The sequence below is a fragment of the Pantherophis guttatus genome, chromosome 1 (genome assembly GCF_059756535.1).
Source record: "Pantherophis guttatus breed Tessera chromosome 1, ASM5975653v1, whole genome shotgun sequence".
Classification (NCBI taxonomy): domain Eukaryota; kingdom Metazoa; phylum Chordata; class Lepidosauria; order Squamata; family Colubridae; genus Pantherophis; species Pantherophis guttatus.
This window is the reverse complement of record NC_142063.1, coordinates 248110965-248129174: the sequence shown is the minus strand read 5'-3', so window position 1 is coordinate 248129174 and position 18210 is coordinate 248110965.

Here is an 18210-nt window from a genome sequence, read left to right as displayed (position 1 = left end):
TGTCAAAATTATTATGTAACAATAACAAAAAATTGGTTGGAACATAGAATTGAAAAAGTATTTGAAAATGAGCAAGTTCAAATGGTATTTCTGAATACACACTTATAAAGTCTTGGCTCATACTAGATATTACTCTAGTTCAACAGAAGAACGTGTGGATAATTGAAGTGGCAACACCAGGGAATATTAAAATAGAAGACAAAGAATTGGAGAAGATGACAAAGAATCAATATCTGGAAATTGAAATTGAAATTGAAATTGAAAGATTATGGCATTAACTAGCATAGTGGATCTGGTGGTTTTTTGGCATACCCCAAAAAAATCTTGGATGACATTTAGAAGTCTGCACATTGATAAAATTTCCATCTGTCAGTTGGAAAAGGCCACACTGCTTGGATCTGCACATATATTATTACATTGATACACTACAAAAACTTAGGAAGAACTCAGTGTGTATGAAGACCAACATCACGTGGCAGCTGTAACTTTACATTGTTGTAAATAGATAATAATATTACTTCCTGCATGATACCTTTAAAACCATGAAAGATCTGCTTTTCCCAGGTCCTTGGGAAGGACTTGATAGGTGGATAAAAATGCAAAATCCAGTCTAAACATCTGGCTGACTGTCTGACAAACCATAATAATACCCCTCACCACCCACTTTTAGTCCCCCCCTTTTTTTTGTTAAAAAAATAAATTTAAAAGTGGTTGGCTTTAGACAATAAGATAACCATGTTTTCAGGAATAAAGAGGGAAAATAATTTGTTATACATATAATGAATCAAAATCACAGGATGTCATTAGGAAAAGTCATCATACATTTTGCAGCCAACCAAAATTTTATGAAGTGGTGTGAAGAGTTACAAAATCTCCAGAATTCTTCATCAACCTAGATGATAAACAAAACTGGGGAGATGAGGAAAAGGAGCTGGCTTAGGCTGAAATCATGGTTTGCCATGCAACAGATTTTAGAGGGCATATATGAGAGGAAGCTGCTGATATTTCAATTAGACTCCTGGAAGAATTTGAAATATGCACATTAATTAAAGGCATTGTTGTAATAGAAATTTTGGAATAATGAATTGGGATACAATTAAGTGAGTCAACATTAGAGGTATCATAACAATGTTCTCTGATTTTGCAAATATACAGTATACACTGTAAATAAACAGAACTGGCTTAGAATATCAGCAATAAATTATGTCCCTTTGCCCAGAGAGGTTGCTTGCAGTCCTAACTATTAAGGTTTTAGTTGAAAGAACAGCAACGGCTGCCTTGGAGCAAAACTGAATCCAGTGCCTGAGGAATGTAAATCCAGGATCTTTTGCTCACCTGTGCTTCACACCTGGATTATCTGGCTGGCTCTCAGATATAACAAAACATACTTGCCATTTGGTTGATTATTTTTGTTCACAAAAGCACAGAATTTTGTTCAAGTCAATGCCTAGGGGTCTAATTCTGATTTGATCTCTCCTTGTTTATTACTTTAATCCCATTCTGTGCAAAGACATTTTAGTTTAACAAAAATAGTCTTTGATAATTGCTCAGAACAAATGGTATCAGAGTTTTGAGCCTGAGCAACTGCAGTATAACTCACCAACAGAATACCTATCAATCTCCGAGTCCCTATTATGAAACAGTGTAAAAAGGTGGTGGATAGTAGTAAATCATCTGAATGTCCACAGTTGTTTTGACCAGTCTGGGTAAATTTCTGCTAGTCCTGGTAGAAGAAAGAGAAAAATACTGGCTTTGCACTGTCTCTTATCTCAGTAGATCTTCCCTTACGCTTTGCTTTGTTTCTGTAACCTCAGGCAATTGGGCAACCCAGAGCTAATCGATCCTTCAGAAATCCAGCCTTTTCCCCATCGGGGAACAGTTTGGCCAGCTTGTACGGTGGCTGCTTCATCAATATAGTAAAATGGCTATAATTGGCAAGGGTTTCTCCTCCTGGCAGAGAGAGAGAGGGGGGGAGGGAGGGAGAGGGAGGGAAGGAGAGAGAGAGAGAGAGAGAGAGTATAGGAGGTAGGCAGCAGCCTTTCGGAGCGAAGCCCTCTGTGGAATGTTCAGGTTGCCCAGCTGCTGTCTTTGTTTATTCTCTGCGGAGATCATTAGATGAGATGCTCAGGCATGTCTTTGGCTGGCATTTTCAGTGGCCTTTTTAGTAAAACTGTATTTTAGGAATATCTCCTTTCTTTCCCACCAAGATGGCTCTTAAATAGGAGCCTATTTAATTGACATTGACATGCTTCTAGATTTTTTTTGCAGGGCTTATTGGTTTCATTCTTACTGCTTACATAAAGGAAATTCTATACTTTTTAGGCTTATAATTACCAGGGAGCCAGTTTAGTGTGGTGGATATGGCATCAGGCTAGAATCAGGGAGACTGTGAGTTCCAGTCCTGCCTTAAACACAAAGCCAGATGGGGGACCTTGGGATAGACAGTCTCACTTATGAAATCACGCCAAGGGAATGTCAGGAATCAGTCCAGGCAGTTGTTGGAAGTCAACACTGACTTGAAGATATGCACACACATACTTACACGCGTACGATTAAATAGTTCTGACTGGATTTGGTACTTTTGATTACGGGATTTTTTGCAAGGATCTAGGACAGTTAAAGATATTGTTGCCGATGATATGATTATCATCCTCGATACAGGAGATCACACAAATTCTTGTTTAAATAAAGACTAAAGGTGAGTTACTATTATAGGATATGTAATTAACATATATTCTGTTTTGTAAATTTCATATATTTCTAAATCTATACTCAAAGGAAGGCCACATGCGTGTCTTTGATAATATGCATTTGTTTATGTGTGCCTTTACAAGCAGGAATTTAATTAGATCATTCATGGAAGGTCACCACTATCTTTGTATAGAAGATTCATCAACCAGTATCTGATTACTGTATGCTACAGTGGTGGGTTCCACCCGGTTCGGCCTGGTTCGGCCGAGCAGGTAACGGTGACGATATGACATCACCGAACCGGTTCTCTTTGTTTGGGAGCTGGGCCCTCTGCCGGCCCCCGCGTTATTCTTACCTTTTATTTGGCCCCGCCCCCAATCTATTCACTGCTCCCAAGTTCCAGCTGATGGCTAGAAAGAAAAAAGTTGTTTAAACTCTAGCCGCGGGGCTTCAAAGGGCTGCCCTACAGCTGATCAGTGTTAAAAGGCAGTGTGGTGGTAGACCGGGATGCTCCAAAAACAAATGGGTAGACCGGGACGCTCCAAAAACAAATGGGTAGACTGGTACAGCTCTGCAAGCAGTTAAAAGCCTGGTAGACCAGTACCTCTGCTAAATCCTAAAGAATTGTCACATGACCATCAAGCCACGCACACAAAATAAGCCACGCCCACAGAACCGGTAGTAAAAAAATTTAGAACCCACCCCTGGTATGCTAGTAGTGTTTAAAAAGTGGTTCTTCTGCTTCCATGGCTCCTACTAACCACAGAACTGTTGGCCAGCGTGCTAGGAATGGTGATTCAATTCTGCTCTCAACTGTCTTATGAATTTTGAAAAAAATTAACAACTGGCTCTCATAAATTAATATTTATTTATTTATTTATTTATTTGTTCCTATTTCTATACCGCCCTTCTCCAAATAGGACTCAGGGCGGTGAACAGCCAAAGTAAAAAACAGTACATACAAAATTTAAAAGCAGTTTAAAATAATTAAATATTTTGGCTGTAAATTAAAACAATTTAAAATCAATTTAAAATTTAACTCAAGCCAGCCCAGCTAGTTGAAATAAATGGGTTTTCAGGGCTCCAGTTTACCACTGCTCCCATCCTCTTCTTCTGGAAGAAAATTACCAGGCTCAGTTCCAATTCTTCTGAACTGAATTAAGCTACAGTTCTTTAACCTGCATTGACAAGGCAATCTAACTACTCCTACATTATGCAAAGGAAAAAACACTTCCCTCAAGCAGGAAATCCAGAAACAAGAGAGGCAGAAGTGATGGTGATGTTTAAGAAAGAACCTTCTTCATCACATTCTTAGCAAAGATTCAACTCTCATCCTGGCTAGTTTATGAGTGTGGAGAAGTGGGAGCATTGCTATTTGTGTTTAGCAAGCCCTGAAGCTGTGTATTATTTAAAAGACCCTTCAATCAAATTAAAATGCAGACAAACCCAACTGTAAAAATATACTTCTGGCTTTACACCTTTCATGATCACACATGCTCAATGTTTTGCAGGTCAAACTTCCTTTTTTTTCTGGATTGTAATCCATTATCTTTACCCAAACTGGGACACATAATCCAACATATCCAAGGATGACACAATAGACAATTTTGCTCAAAATGTATTAATGTATGTAATTGTTTATAAGTGTTTTTATATTTTATTGATATTTTTATCATAGGTCAAAGCTTTCAGCATAGGAATGCATTATGTAAATGTATCAAATAACAATAATAATAGAAATAGAATGACTGAGGCAAAGAAAGGAAAGCAAAGATAGTGCCAATACTAATAGACACCTTAGGTACAATCCCCAAAAGCTGGACCATCACTTCAACACCATCAACATTGACAAAACCACCATCAGTCAATTGCAAAAGGCAGCTTTACTTGGAACAGATTACATCCTTGGACAATGTCTGTAACTTCATTGAACATCCACATCTGCCTATCCCAGATTCTTGAGAATGACTTAATAGGTGGATAAAAATGCCAAATCTAGTCTGAACACCCAGCTGACTATTTGACGAAACAAATAATAATAGAAACAACAAGATAATTATCAACAACAGCAAAGCAAAAAGTGAAATTGTGAGCCAATTGATTAGTAACCCTCTTCGCTACTTAGGCAAAAGTCTTACATTGCAAAAACCAGAAACATCATTAGCAGAAATATGGAAATATGGACTGGAGAGAAAATTAAAACATGTCAAAACATTACAAACATTTCACTGTTGAATCATATATATATAATACTTCCTCAGTTTTCAAGAAATATAATCGCAGTACAATTACTTGTTCTTTCTTTGCTGGCGGGGTAGAAATTTAATTTATTTTCGGTTTTGTGAGCACTAATTTCCCTTTATTACTGAAGAAGGCAGCACAGGCTGTTAGTTTATAATTTCAGCCCTTTGCTCTCACTTTAATGTGCTGCTTCCTCTAATGATTTTAGGTGTATTTCTCATACAATTATCAGACCCTGCTTTTGCACTATAGGGTAGGACTAGATCTATGCTTGGGTAAAACTGAGAGGAGTTAGATTTCTGGTTATTAATATAATGAAAGGGCAGCATCTGGAATATGCTAAACATTGACTGTTTCCAGTGACAATAAAAGCATAAGGCTAATGGTAAATAAGGTATTGGTTCTTTTCCTTTAAAAGCCATCATTATGCCTGTTCAAACCATAAGGTCTACATCATATCCTTTCCTGAAGAAAGTGCCAGCTGGTAATAAAGGTTCTTCCAGCAAGACATCGCAGCTCCCAAATTTAGTTTTTTAAAATTTATTTATTTTATTTATTAATTTGTCAGACATGTACAAGACAGCAGGTATAAATATGAACATGGACATGAATGAAGAAAATGAATACAAATAAATGGGGACAGTAGGACAGGGATGGTAGGCACACTGGTACGCTTATGCACGCCCCCTTTATGTACCTCTTAGGAATGGGGTGAGGTCCCATTTTTTAAATTTTTAAAGTATTTTTTAAAAAATATCAGCAGATATTTCTTTAAAAATATAAATAAAAAAATATCTTTTTTAAAAAAATCAGCAAAAATAATTCCCCATTCTTCTTCTTTTTCCTCCTTCTTGCTGGATAGATTCTTTGGAAATGCCAAGACTACTGATTGGCAAAGAAGGTTGAATGAGGAAACGGAAAAAGATATCTTCCCAGACGAGAAATAGCCAGTATTCCTTCAAAGCTATTATTACCACTGGCAGGAAGCCTCCCATCTCTGAAACCTGCTCCCAGAGATCATCTGATCAGCCTGGGATCTACTCCTCGATGGTATGCATAGGCCCGTAATGGCGAACCTAGGGCACACGTGCCACAGCTGTCGCCCAGCTCAGCTCCACCATGCATGTGCGCCTACCGCCGGCCAGCTGATTTTTGGGATGGGGGCAGTGTGCATGCAGGAGATGCACATGCATGTGCAGGGGGTCGCGCATGCATATGTGGGGGTGGGGAGGAGCGCAGGGGGTTGTGGCATGCCCCCCCCCCATGGCCCATTTTTGGTCCCAGGAGGCTGCAGGTATTTCAGCTAGTTTTAATCAAAATGCAATTAAAATGCTATACAAGCCATGGAGAATATAAATAAATATATACAACAGGAACAGGAAGTGCCTCACAGGAAATAGAGAGCAAATAGAGGCAAATCCTAGAGAGGCAGGAAATGCATCACAAAACAATGGAGATGAATGCTAAAGAGGAATAAAGCTGCATACAAGGCCGACATAACACCTGTAACAGCAAGAGGCCTCCTAGGCCCAAAACAGGTGGTGGTGATCATGGGTGCAGGTTTGGGGGGGGGAGCATGGGGGGGTCATGTGTGCATGCGCGGGAGAGAGCATTGCATTATGGGTGCCACGTGTGTGCTTTTGGTACATGAGGACAAAAAGGTAGCCATCACATGAAGACAAAAAGGTTACCATCACTGGTATAGGCCCAATCCAGTCTCAACAGCCATCTCCTTCATTTCAAGATATTTATTTATTTATTTTATCAGATTTCTATACCGCCCTTCTCCTTTCGGACTCAGGGTGGTGAACAGCCAAAGTAAAACATTTGTACACAAAAGTTAAAATAGATTTAAAATAATTAAATAAGTTTGGCCCATAATTTAAAACATTTCAATTTAAAACCAATTTCAAATTTTAAAAACCCATCATAAAATCAGGACAGCCCAGCTAACTGAAAGAAATAGGTTTTAAGGGCCCGACGAAAAGTCCAGAGGTCTGGGATCACTCGTATCTCTGGGGGTAGATTGTTCCAGAGGGTAGGTGCCACCACAGAGAAGGCTCTCCCCTTGGGGGTCGCCAGCCGACATTGTCTGGCCGACGGCACCCTGAGGAGGCCCTCTCTGTGGGAGCGAACTGGCTGGTGGGAGGCAATTGGTGGCAGAAGACGGTCCCATAAGTACCCCGGCCCTAAGCCATGGAGCGCTTTAAAGGTGATCACTAACACTTGAATTTGGGGCCCTTTTCCCTCAGTTGCTCTGGTGACTAGGACCAGTTTCACCAGTTAAGTTGCTAGAAAGACAGATGATTCACAAATATTTTATCACAATGTCTCAACTTTTCTTTCTCAACCTCTGGACCAGCTATAGTTCCTGTACTATTGCAGGTAGAAGAGTATCATTTAAAAAAATGAGAAGAAAAGATGATAAACTATCTAGAGAACCTGCAGTTTTCACTTGGATCACATAAATATCAGTCAATTCAGGATTTATCTGGAGACCAACAGCAGCCATTTAGATCTTGGGGAAAAAGACCCATTCTCCAAAGTCTAGGGCTAACCCCACCACTAAAAAAATATACTCATTGTGCAAGACTGCTCGAGCAAACAAGGTCCCTGAAGGCCACAATTCTATTTCTTTTCTCATTGTTGTACAACTACAGGGATTAGCTAGAGTTGAATAGGAGTCAAGGGAGGAAAGGAGTCTGCACCTCAGCGCCAGTGAAAAATGTACCATTTTTAAAATAGGCAGAGAAGATTAGAAATTTCATCAGAGAATCAGTTGAGGGTTGCTCAACATATTGTTACATTCATTTTTTTTTTTTTACAGCTATACATATGTTATTTTAGAAAGGCAAACATCAGTAAAGACACTCATATTTTATGTGGGAAGTTCCACAAATTATTTGTACTGATGTGCCAGGCACAATATTGGAATGGAAGAGCTGTCCAAGTGCACTAAACAATCTTTATAATAATTTGCCATTTTCAAGCATGTCTGAGTCTTGTGTTTTCATTTTGAATGCTTGTGCCCCTTTTCCTAAAGAACCATTCAATTGCTCAAGGGAGGGAGAGAAGATGAAAGATATGGCAAAGTTATTTGCCAAGGATGTGGTCTGCTAGGGACTCATTCTCAGTATTTGATGGGCATGCTTTTAAGTTATAATAATATTTATCATTTTTAAAAAGTCCCAAAGTCATCAAAAGCTTCTATATATTAAATAAACTTTTTGAGCCCACCTACTTGAACATTTCCTTCTTTCTTACCCAGAAACAGTAAAACATCTATGATTGTTTTCTCTACACTGAAAATTGGAGAAGAGCAGTATTATGGATATACAAAAGGCTCCAAAATTAAATTCCTATCAATATAGCACATGAGTGTTTGAAATAGTTATGGTTAACAAATCTATTGAACATTATAATCAAGCAAATTATTACCTGTATTAACTTACAAGTTTTTTTATTTATGTATTAAACTAATTTATATAGCCACCCAACTCATATGCTCCTCAACTCTTCTACTTCCCTCACTCCCCAAATCCACCCAAAAGTCTAAAATCTTGTCCCTGACTACCATGGAAGCTGCAAATCATGTGTTGGATGTTTCCTGCCACCTATGAGATCTATATTGTCATCCCTGATTTATTTTAATTTTTTACATTAGTTCTCATAAAAAGTAATCCCCAAACAGGGCACAATAAAACATTGCAATGTCTATTTCATTGTAATATATTGTATCATTCTCTGGTAAATTTCCCTTAACTACCATTTTGTTTCCTGGAACAAAAACACCTGAGGGATACCCATCCCTACTATTAGTGATGTTTCTTTGTAGGTCACAAATTGTGCTCAAAGGTGGTGTATACATCAGAATCATTAGTCACTGATAAATCACTATGTTTTAATATGTCAGAGACTGCATTTTGAAATATATGGAAAGCCACAAACAAAAGCCTAAACTGTTAAACCGAAATGATATTGTGACTTGAAAACTATCAGGACAGGAAGGAAAAACTCGGACTCAGTCTTACCATGATAGAGAAGCTATGGGTTTAGAAGCCATCTGACTCCAGTTTATCCCTCTCTGGTAAATTGGCTCATAACTTGAGATTCCTCCTGGAGTACAAGCAGTGGTGGGCTGCTGCCGGTTCGAGCAAACCGATAATTCAGACAATCAGCTGGCCCCCATCCTATCCTGTCCTATATTTCTTTCTTTCAGGCTCAGCTGATTCATGCAGCACAGCTGATTTCCATGCCTCCGCTGTTCTACTTACCGGGGCTGCCTTAGAAGGTAAGCATCTGAGCTTCAAATTGCTGTATTTTGAACCCTGTGTGCAGTCTGTTAGGCGCGTGCTCACAGAACTAGTTGTTAAACCGGTTGCAGCCCACCACTGAGTACAAGTCCTACTCAAAAAGCACATGGCAGGTGTGGCCAGCAGGACCTTTGCATAGTTCAATTACAACCTTTTTAAAAAATTTGGACTGTATGTAGAACTGTCTTTGAAGCTACTCAGAAGCTACAATTGGTCTATGATGCTCCAAATACTTCCAATATCAGGGCCATACAGATAAATTTTACGTTTATAATTTTTTCCAAAGGAGGTTAATTGTACACTTGCAAATCAGGTGGACAAATATTTTCATTAAATTACGCAACTGTGCAAATTTTTAAATTAGGTATGTTGTTTTGTTCTGTTATTTTTTCCTTCCCTAATACTAATTTCTGGTACTTTTTATTGTAAAGGCTGGCCAAAGACTTTGAGTATATGGAATTATAATTCCTCAGCATGGAGATATTTTATTATCCACATTATCATTCAGCCGTTCAAATTCAAATGAACATTGGAGCAATACAAGTGTCCACTGAGGGAATAAAAAAAAAAGTCAAGATTGGCCACAACTGCCCATTTTTTATTTGTGTTGTGACACACATGGAAAGAAGAGCCTTTGATGGATGGTTATGACTGCTATTTTGATTTTTTTTTTTTTTTTGATGCCTTCCCTACTGATACTTTCAGCCTGATAAAACAAACTGAAATTAGCAATGGAGCTCAAGTAGTCCTTGTTTAGCAGATACCTCGTTTAGCAACTGTTTGCAGTTATGATCGTAATGAAAAAGTAACTTTAGAACCAATTCTTGCATTTTCAACCTTCAGGTCTGTAAAGCGAAGGAAAACTGAAGTAAGATCATAAGCACAATCATGGTGGCACTTATTGATTGCTTTGCTTAACAACCAAGATGCTGATCCCAATTGTAGTCACTAAATGAGGACTATCTTTACATATGAAAATTGCAAAAAACACTCATGATAGAAAATCTTCCATTGCCTTGGAGTAGAAAGCAGACAAGACTCAACTGAACTAGGGGGAAAAATTGTATAAATGCACAATTCCATACACAAAAACACTTTCCACAACATAAGGAATTGAAATAGACTTCCAGAATTCACATCCCCTTATATAAATAAACAAAAAAGGCAATGCACTGAACTATTTTGATGTCACCTGTCACTTACAATGATCTTTTTAAAATTGTATATTATTTCACGAAAACCTTAGGTAATCAGGTTTCCATTATTCAATGTCACATTGTGGTACTTATTTGTTTTTATGTCTGGAACCGGAGGCCCAGAAATAATCCATATCTTCAGAAAACCATCCAAACAAACAAATGGATTTTCTAACAATATTTTCATTTGTAAAGTATTATTTTTTCCATTCTTATCTATTTTTCGTATCCTCAAATGGGAATCTCCTTTTCCCATTTTCTAAAAATGAATGCCTCTTAAGACAACATGCAATATAACACACCCAAACCCCATCATGGAAAAAAAAAAATCAACAGTGGAATTAAATTGCAAACAGTGTTATCTGTGAGTAGATAATGGGTCTTTTATAAAGAAGGAGAAATTCTTTTCCTGGAGACTTACTGAGATTAGGGTCACATACCAGTATATTGTAATATATAAATCTCTATAATCTTTGGAAGATTTATTACCTACCACACTCATAGTGCCCGGTGAATCTTTGAAGTTCATAACAGAACCAATTGGCAATATATATTCAAATATAATGTGGTTGGACAGTCAGAAGTTGAATAGTCAGTCAACTTCTGACAGTCAGTCAGTTCTCTAGGATTGTTTATTTGATCTCACTTTGCTATATAATTTATAAAGCATTCTTTGATGAAAAAGTGAATATTTGCCTATTTTGAGGAATGAAAAATATTCACCCCAAATGTGGATGTTTTTTGTGGTACAGCAAATGTTCTAATGATAAAATGCATAAAGGGGTTTTGGATCATGACATGGGAGAAGTGGGTTTATTCATATTTTAAACAAACTGATTTGTAAGGAAGGAAGTGTAGAAAGTGTTTTTATGTTTCTCCCCCAATATTGAATATATACACTCAGTTGTGCCACAGGTTTTCCGCACATTTACCAGAGGTGTAGATGAGTAAATGTTTGGTGGGAGGCATTCTGTAGGAGATGTTACAAATTGAAAAACAGCTCCATGTTCAAACACATTTGCTTACATTCGAAGCTTGCTATCCTTGATTCTTCTTATTCTCTTGAAAGTATGTTACTCACTAATGAATTTAAATGATAAATACTTTTTTTTTGTTTTGATTTAGACAAAAGTCTGTGCAGTACTAGGTACATAATTGGCACCAAATGGATAACAAAATGAATGCAGTCTTGATAAAGAAGTCCAGCACTGTATAATATTGTACTCGTTGCAGAGCAAATCACTCTAGAATGAAGGTACTTGAAGTTGTGCTTGCTTACTAAAGTATAGTATAATTCAAGGTAAAAATGCACAAGTCAAGCTTTACAGCTTATAAAATCCCTCCTCCACTTGAGAATAAAGGAGTAATTGTGATTAATAATATCTTTTAGCTATTAGCATGGGTGGGGCAGATTGCAAAACTGATCTCTATCAAGGCTTGGTCTAATCTCAACTGTCAATGATACATACAACCCACCAGAGAAATAAGATCTAAATTTTGGATTTGTGTTCCCATCAACATTTGGTTTGATGTATTGTCCTTCTGTGGACCAGAATATAGAGTGTTGCATGCCAGTAATTACATTATCCTAGTTCTGCCCTGCACAGCAGGATTTAAAACTGACTAGAGTAATGGCTTTCATTTAAACTCACCCTATATTTGCTCCACAGACAGTATAATTAGAGATGCACTATCATACAATAGTAGATTGGATGTGTTAGGTTTTATGACCAACTTCAGTCATCAGTAAAGAAAGACACTTGCCATATTTTGCTAATTCCTTTGCATTCAATTGCCTCAGGCTTTACCATCCAAACATGTTTGGGCACTAAATCTTGTTCTGAACAAACACAGCTAGTGCCAAAGGGATCACAGGACCAGCAAAGAAGGAAACAAAGCTATCCTGTTTCCCCAAAAGTAAGACATCCCTTAATAATAAGCCCAATCGGGCTTTTGAGCGCATGCACTAAATAACCCCCCCCCCCTGAAAATAAGCCCTCCCTGAAAATATTTAAACACATGCGCAACCAGTCCCCGCCATTTCCTCTGGTTTCCTCCATGCACCCCAAAATAATAAGCACTCCCCGAAAATAAGGCCAAGCGCTTATTTCGGGGTTCAAAAAAATATAAGACAGGGTCTTATTTTTGGGAAAACATGGTATCATAATGCCAGAAACAGCAGGGATAAGCATAGATGCCACCATACCTTTTCTGGAGACATTTGGCATGCTAAAGTGCAGCACGTTTTCCTAGCCATTTTTGAAAATGTGTAAACTTGTGGGACTGCACTTATATGCCAGTTCAAAACTTGATGTGGTATACAAGTTACATTCCAAAGAAAAGCACTTCAGCGTAAATAACAAGACAATGTGTTGCTATTTTCCCCATTCTTGTGATACACTTAAACACGTAGTCAGGTAGTGTAGGGAGTGATGCTTTTTGTATCTAACACAAAAATAAGAATAGAAGCACCCTACTGAAGAGCCAGTTTGGTCTAGTGGTGAAATCACCAGATTAGAAACTAGGACGCTGTGAGTTCTAGTCCTGCCTTAGGCACAAAAGCCAGTTGTGAGACCTTGAGTCAGTCACATTCTTTCAGCCCAACTCAATTCACAGGGATTTTGTTGTGGGAAAAAATAGTAGGAGGCAGGAGTATTATGTATGTTCACTGCCTTGAGTTACTAATAAGAAATAAACAGCAATAGCACTTAGACTTCTACATTGCTCCACTGGTTTACAGTGTCAGCATATTGCCCCCAGTAATCTGATCCTCATTTTACCAACCTTGGAAGGATGGAAGGTTGAGTCAATAAAGGCTGGATAAGAATCTAATAAATAAATAAATCAGACTCAAACCTTATCTATCTTGCACAGTAGCTATAGGTAGGATCACATGAATAGGTAGTTATTGATGGTCCCATCCTCCATGAATGAATTAGCCTTTTAAATAGATTAAATGAAAGTCAGTTACCACATTGATAGTTGGAAATTCCATTGATTAATTCCATTTCATTGATCCAGAATCTCTTTCTATTAACCTCTAGCAATAACTCCAGGTTTTAATATTGTTTATGAAAGAGAAACAGATCTCTGTTTACATTTTCCATATCATTTATAGTTTTATATAATTCCCATGTTTCTCCCTTTACTTGCTTACTCTTTCCTCAAAGGCAAGCCATTTGAAGTTCGTTGTCAGACTCCTTTAGCTTTACAATATGTTGTTTAAACGAGAGTGACTGAAACTCTACCTAGTTATGAACAGTGGTTAGAATGCAAACTCTGCCCACAGTCTGGAGTTCAGTCCTGATGGGGTTTGAGGTTGACTCAGCCTTTCATCCTCCCAAGGTCAATAAAATGAGGACTCAGATTGTTGGGGCAATATGTTGACTTTGTAAACTGCCCATAGGGTGCTGTAAACCACTAAGGAGTGGTATATAAGTCTAAGTGCCATTGCTATTGTAAGCATAGCCCCACCGAAGTAGTAAGTCAGAATACATTGTTGTGTATTTTCTTGTACATTAATATATCTGCCTATTCTATATGAAACTCTGAATGGTTCCAGTAGCTTTACCTTCAATGATTGCGTGGGTTTCATTTTTTTTAAATGCACAGCAGTTCTTATTGCATTGACATTTTCAATGAACTAACCACTAAATTGCAGTTCAATTGCTACAGCAGGCTATTGAGAATAGAAATAGTTCTATTCATGCACATATCACCTCTTCTATATTATGGTGCCTTGTTGATGATAGCAAATTAGGGATTGCTCTGGAGGTTCATTACCCCTGCATTTTCCCATGTGACATAAACCATTTATGCATCTCATTAGTCTCACCATCCTCCAATCATTGTTCTTATTCTCTTAAATCTTAATAGTTTATCTTTCACTCCTTAATGAGCATTTGAGCAAAAGATACTTGTTCAGTAGACTAGACTAGAATACTTGACTAGAATCCTTTATCATAAGAAAGATGTCGTATTCATGTTTTGAGTTTTAAAAGATACTTGAAATCCTACAAAATCCTATTTCTTTCTTTTTTCTTTTTTCTTTTTTTCTTTCTATCTATCTATCATCTATCAAGAGAGAGAGAGAAAAAGAAATGACTTTTTTTTTTTTTTTTTAATTTGATTTATATGCCGCCCTTCTCCGGAGACTCAGGGCGGCTTACAGTGCATTCGGCAATAGCCTTCATACTTTTGTATATTTATACAAAGTCAGCTTATTGCCCCCACAAACTGGGTCCTCATTTAACCTACCTTAGAAAGGATGGAAGGCTGAGTCAACCTTGAGCCTTGGAGAGATTCGAACCAGCAGTAAATTGCAGGCAGCTGTGTTAATAACAGGGTGCTTTAAACCACTGTAGTACCAAGGCTCTTCTCCCTTCATCACAAGTATAAACAATTTTTTCATCTTTTCTTAAAATACAAGAAATGATATTTCTTGTCCTTATCCCATCTCTTTTATCTATAAACAAATTTATAAACTATCGTCATTTTCATTCTGGTGTCAGCAAAGATATATTAAGGATTATCAGTGTTAGCTACATATCTATTTTAACCTTGATCAAATAAGCCAATTTTATATTCCTTCCTTTTACTTCACACAAACTTCATCTTTATCCCATCAAATAATGGCATAGAACTTGATTGCATTTCATTTTTTTCCTTGTCTTTTCTCACAAACATTTTCAATTTAAAAAATCTCTTTTGTAAATCCAGTGTAGGAAAATTCTCAAGATCATTCTCTTGGTTTGTTATTTATATCTTCCTTTTAATTATTAAGACATCAGCTGGGGTTTTTTGTATGTACAGTGGAACATCTTTTTCATGTCATTCTTATAGCCTGTCACTTTTAAATCCACTTTCAAACCATTCTCAATCTTGTTCCTCTTCCATATCTTCTTTTTAAAACTGTTCTATTTGTAGAGCAGATACTATTAAAATTGGATCCATGGTTCAAAAATATCCTTCAGTATCTCCAATTTCAAAATATTTTGCTTCATTCTGTAATTGCAAATTGAATTTAAGTGTTCTTTTCCTTTAATAATAATCTTTAGTTGCCTCTAGTGCCCAAATTTTAATGTTTTATTATTTAAAAAAAAACAAAAGTATTTTCCCACAGGAAGGATTATTAATAATTTATTCCAAAATCTTATTTCAATTTTATCTGGAACTTTAATCCATTTGTACCTTTATAAAATTAAAGTTTTAATAACGTTTTTGCTGTTTACTACAAAAATAAATGTTTAAGTTCTTAAACTTATAGTTAAATCTTTCCTTTGCTAAGGATTGTAGAAAACTTAGTGCTGTAAAATTTGTTGATTCAAATGTTTCTAATAGTTGAAAGGTACTTAACAAGTAATTTCTGAGAATGATTAGGGAAAAAAAGTACATAAATTTAGTTTCCTTTCAAAGGTGCTAACCATGATTTGAGCATGGTGTCATCTTATCTCTAAACCCATTGGAGATCATTGTTTTAAAGTCTCCTTACAAGGAGTAGCTATCTAGATCACTTATGGGTGATCTCAAGTTCTTTCTTTGTCCAGAGAGGAATTACAAAGAGCCAGTTTAATCATCAGCTATTCATTCCACCAGTCATTGGCCCTGCTTTTTATGGAACTGTCATGTGCCACTTCTTCCCCAGAAATTTTTATTTGATTTTTCTGACTTCCCAACCTAGCCTACACCTGTCAGACTTTCTGGTGGTCTCCTGTCAGAATAGTAATCAAATCCTATCCTGCTTGGAATCAGTAATATCAGCTTGTTCCCGCTGGCCTAATTATTTTATGAATCATAAAACATATTTTATGTTCAGGTATCATGTCCCACTATTATTTGAAGAAATATCACAATATATGATAGCACAGGAAGGTTTAACAAGTCTCCTGATACTCTCATTTAAGGGGCCTTAGAATCCTCACCCATCTCATTTAATTCAAATTGTAAAAAACCAATAAATTCTTCTCCCTTAAATCAAGTGTGACTCCTGGTGAGTATATAGGCACATCCATGCAGGATTTATTGGTAACAATATGAAAATAATTTGCCACTCTTTTATTCAAGGTTTTTAAAAAAAAAAAACTTTTCTTATTCACACACATCTAGAATTTCCTGACACTTTCCTATCCAAGTACTAACCAGGTCAAACTCTACTTAGCTTGTTGGGATCAACCAAGGTCAGCTGGATTTTGCCATCTGACAGCAAATGGTACTTGAACTCAATAATCCATACTTCAAAGGAAAGTTGCAGAGTATAGCACCTTCAATCAGCATGCACTTGCTCACTACTTAGTGCTTGTAGAAAAAGTGTTGAAAACTGCCTCATGGGCAAAACTGCCAGAGAGGATCAAATCAAATTCTGTGCTAGTTTACTTGGTGGTGGTTTTTGCAACGACAGTTTGGAAAATGTAGAAATACCCAACGACAAATGTTTCTTCATCCTCTATGGTGCATCCATGATTCAGACCAACCGTCTACTTCTTGACTGTTCCTTTTTCTTTCCTTAAGCTTCCATTAATTTCTAAATTACCTATTTACTCTCTCCTCCTGGTCCTTAACTTTACATCTGTTCCTATCAGCCTTTCCTTTGCCCTTTATCTCTGTTGTGTAACAGGATTGTAACTGTTACTGAGCACTAATATGTCTCGTATACCCCTAGCAGCAAAGGTCATCCACCCAACAGCATGAAATCCAGTAGAATTCATCATTGTTAAGAAGGACTTAGAAGAAGTGTGTCATAGTTCAGGGGGGGTGTTGTTGCTCTGGCACTAAACAATACTACTTGGTCTTTGCCAAGGCGGGTGTCAGCTGGTGAATTATAACATTGGCAGATAGGACACAGATAAGGAGAGAAAAAAATATATAATGACAGCTGCTACACAGAGCTGTTCTTTCTGGCTTAGTGAGTACAAAAATGCATTGTGTAAATACAGACAGACAGCTTCATTATGCAACTGTCTGATGCCATGTTTCAGCTAAAGTTGTAGTATTGATTCAGGAAACTGTACCTCGAGTCATCACATTAATGAGTTATTGCTCTTGGATGCACCATAGAGGATTAAGAGATATAAGAATGTGATTTTGTGGTGGGGGGGAATAAAACTTTGGTTGAAGAGTCTAGTCTTTGTAAGCCCTTTTCAGTAAGGTGAATAAGTTACACGGAGAGATCAAAATAGAAAGATCACTGGATCAGCTGTGACAAATCCACCAGTAGGGAAGCACAATTTTCCATACTGGCAATAACTCTTGGTCATGGTTTTCATTTGTTAGGGATTGAAGAGAAGCAATAGCTTTCTCTCTTTGGGAGCGGATCCCCAAATATATTAGTGACGCACTGCCACTATATGCTGGCCCAGCATTTGCCAATGAATATGTCAAAGGCACGATATATAGTTCACTTCCAGTGGACAGCAGTTTGGAATGTGTCAAAGGCAGGATATATAGTTCACTTCCAGTGGACAGCAGTTTGGAAATGACTGTCATGAGCTCTTTCATAATTGAGGGCTATACTTAATCAAGATCAATGCCATATTTGTGTGTTGTTCCCATGCACCCTGCATTTTCCTGAGATCTTTGCAAGCAAAAAAACCTTCTTCTAGTTCAACTGCAATACAGGAGAAATTCTGCAAGATATTCAATTCTCAGACATATTAGTGAACCCAAACGAAGCTCTTTAGAGAAGAACAGCAAACACAAATACAAATCAGTGCAAATAATGACACAATTAAAGAAAAGTTTCTATAGCAATTAAAATGCTGACTTCATAGTAG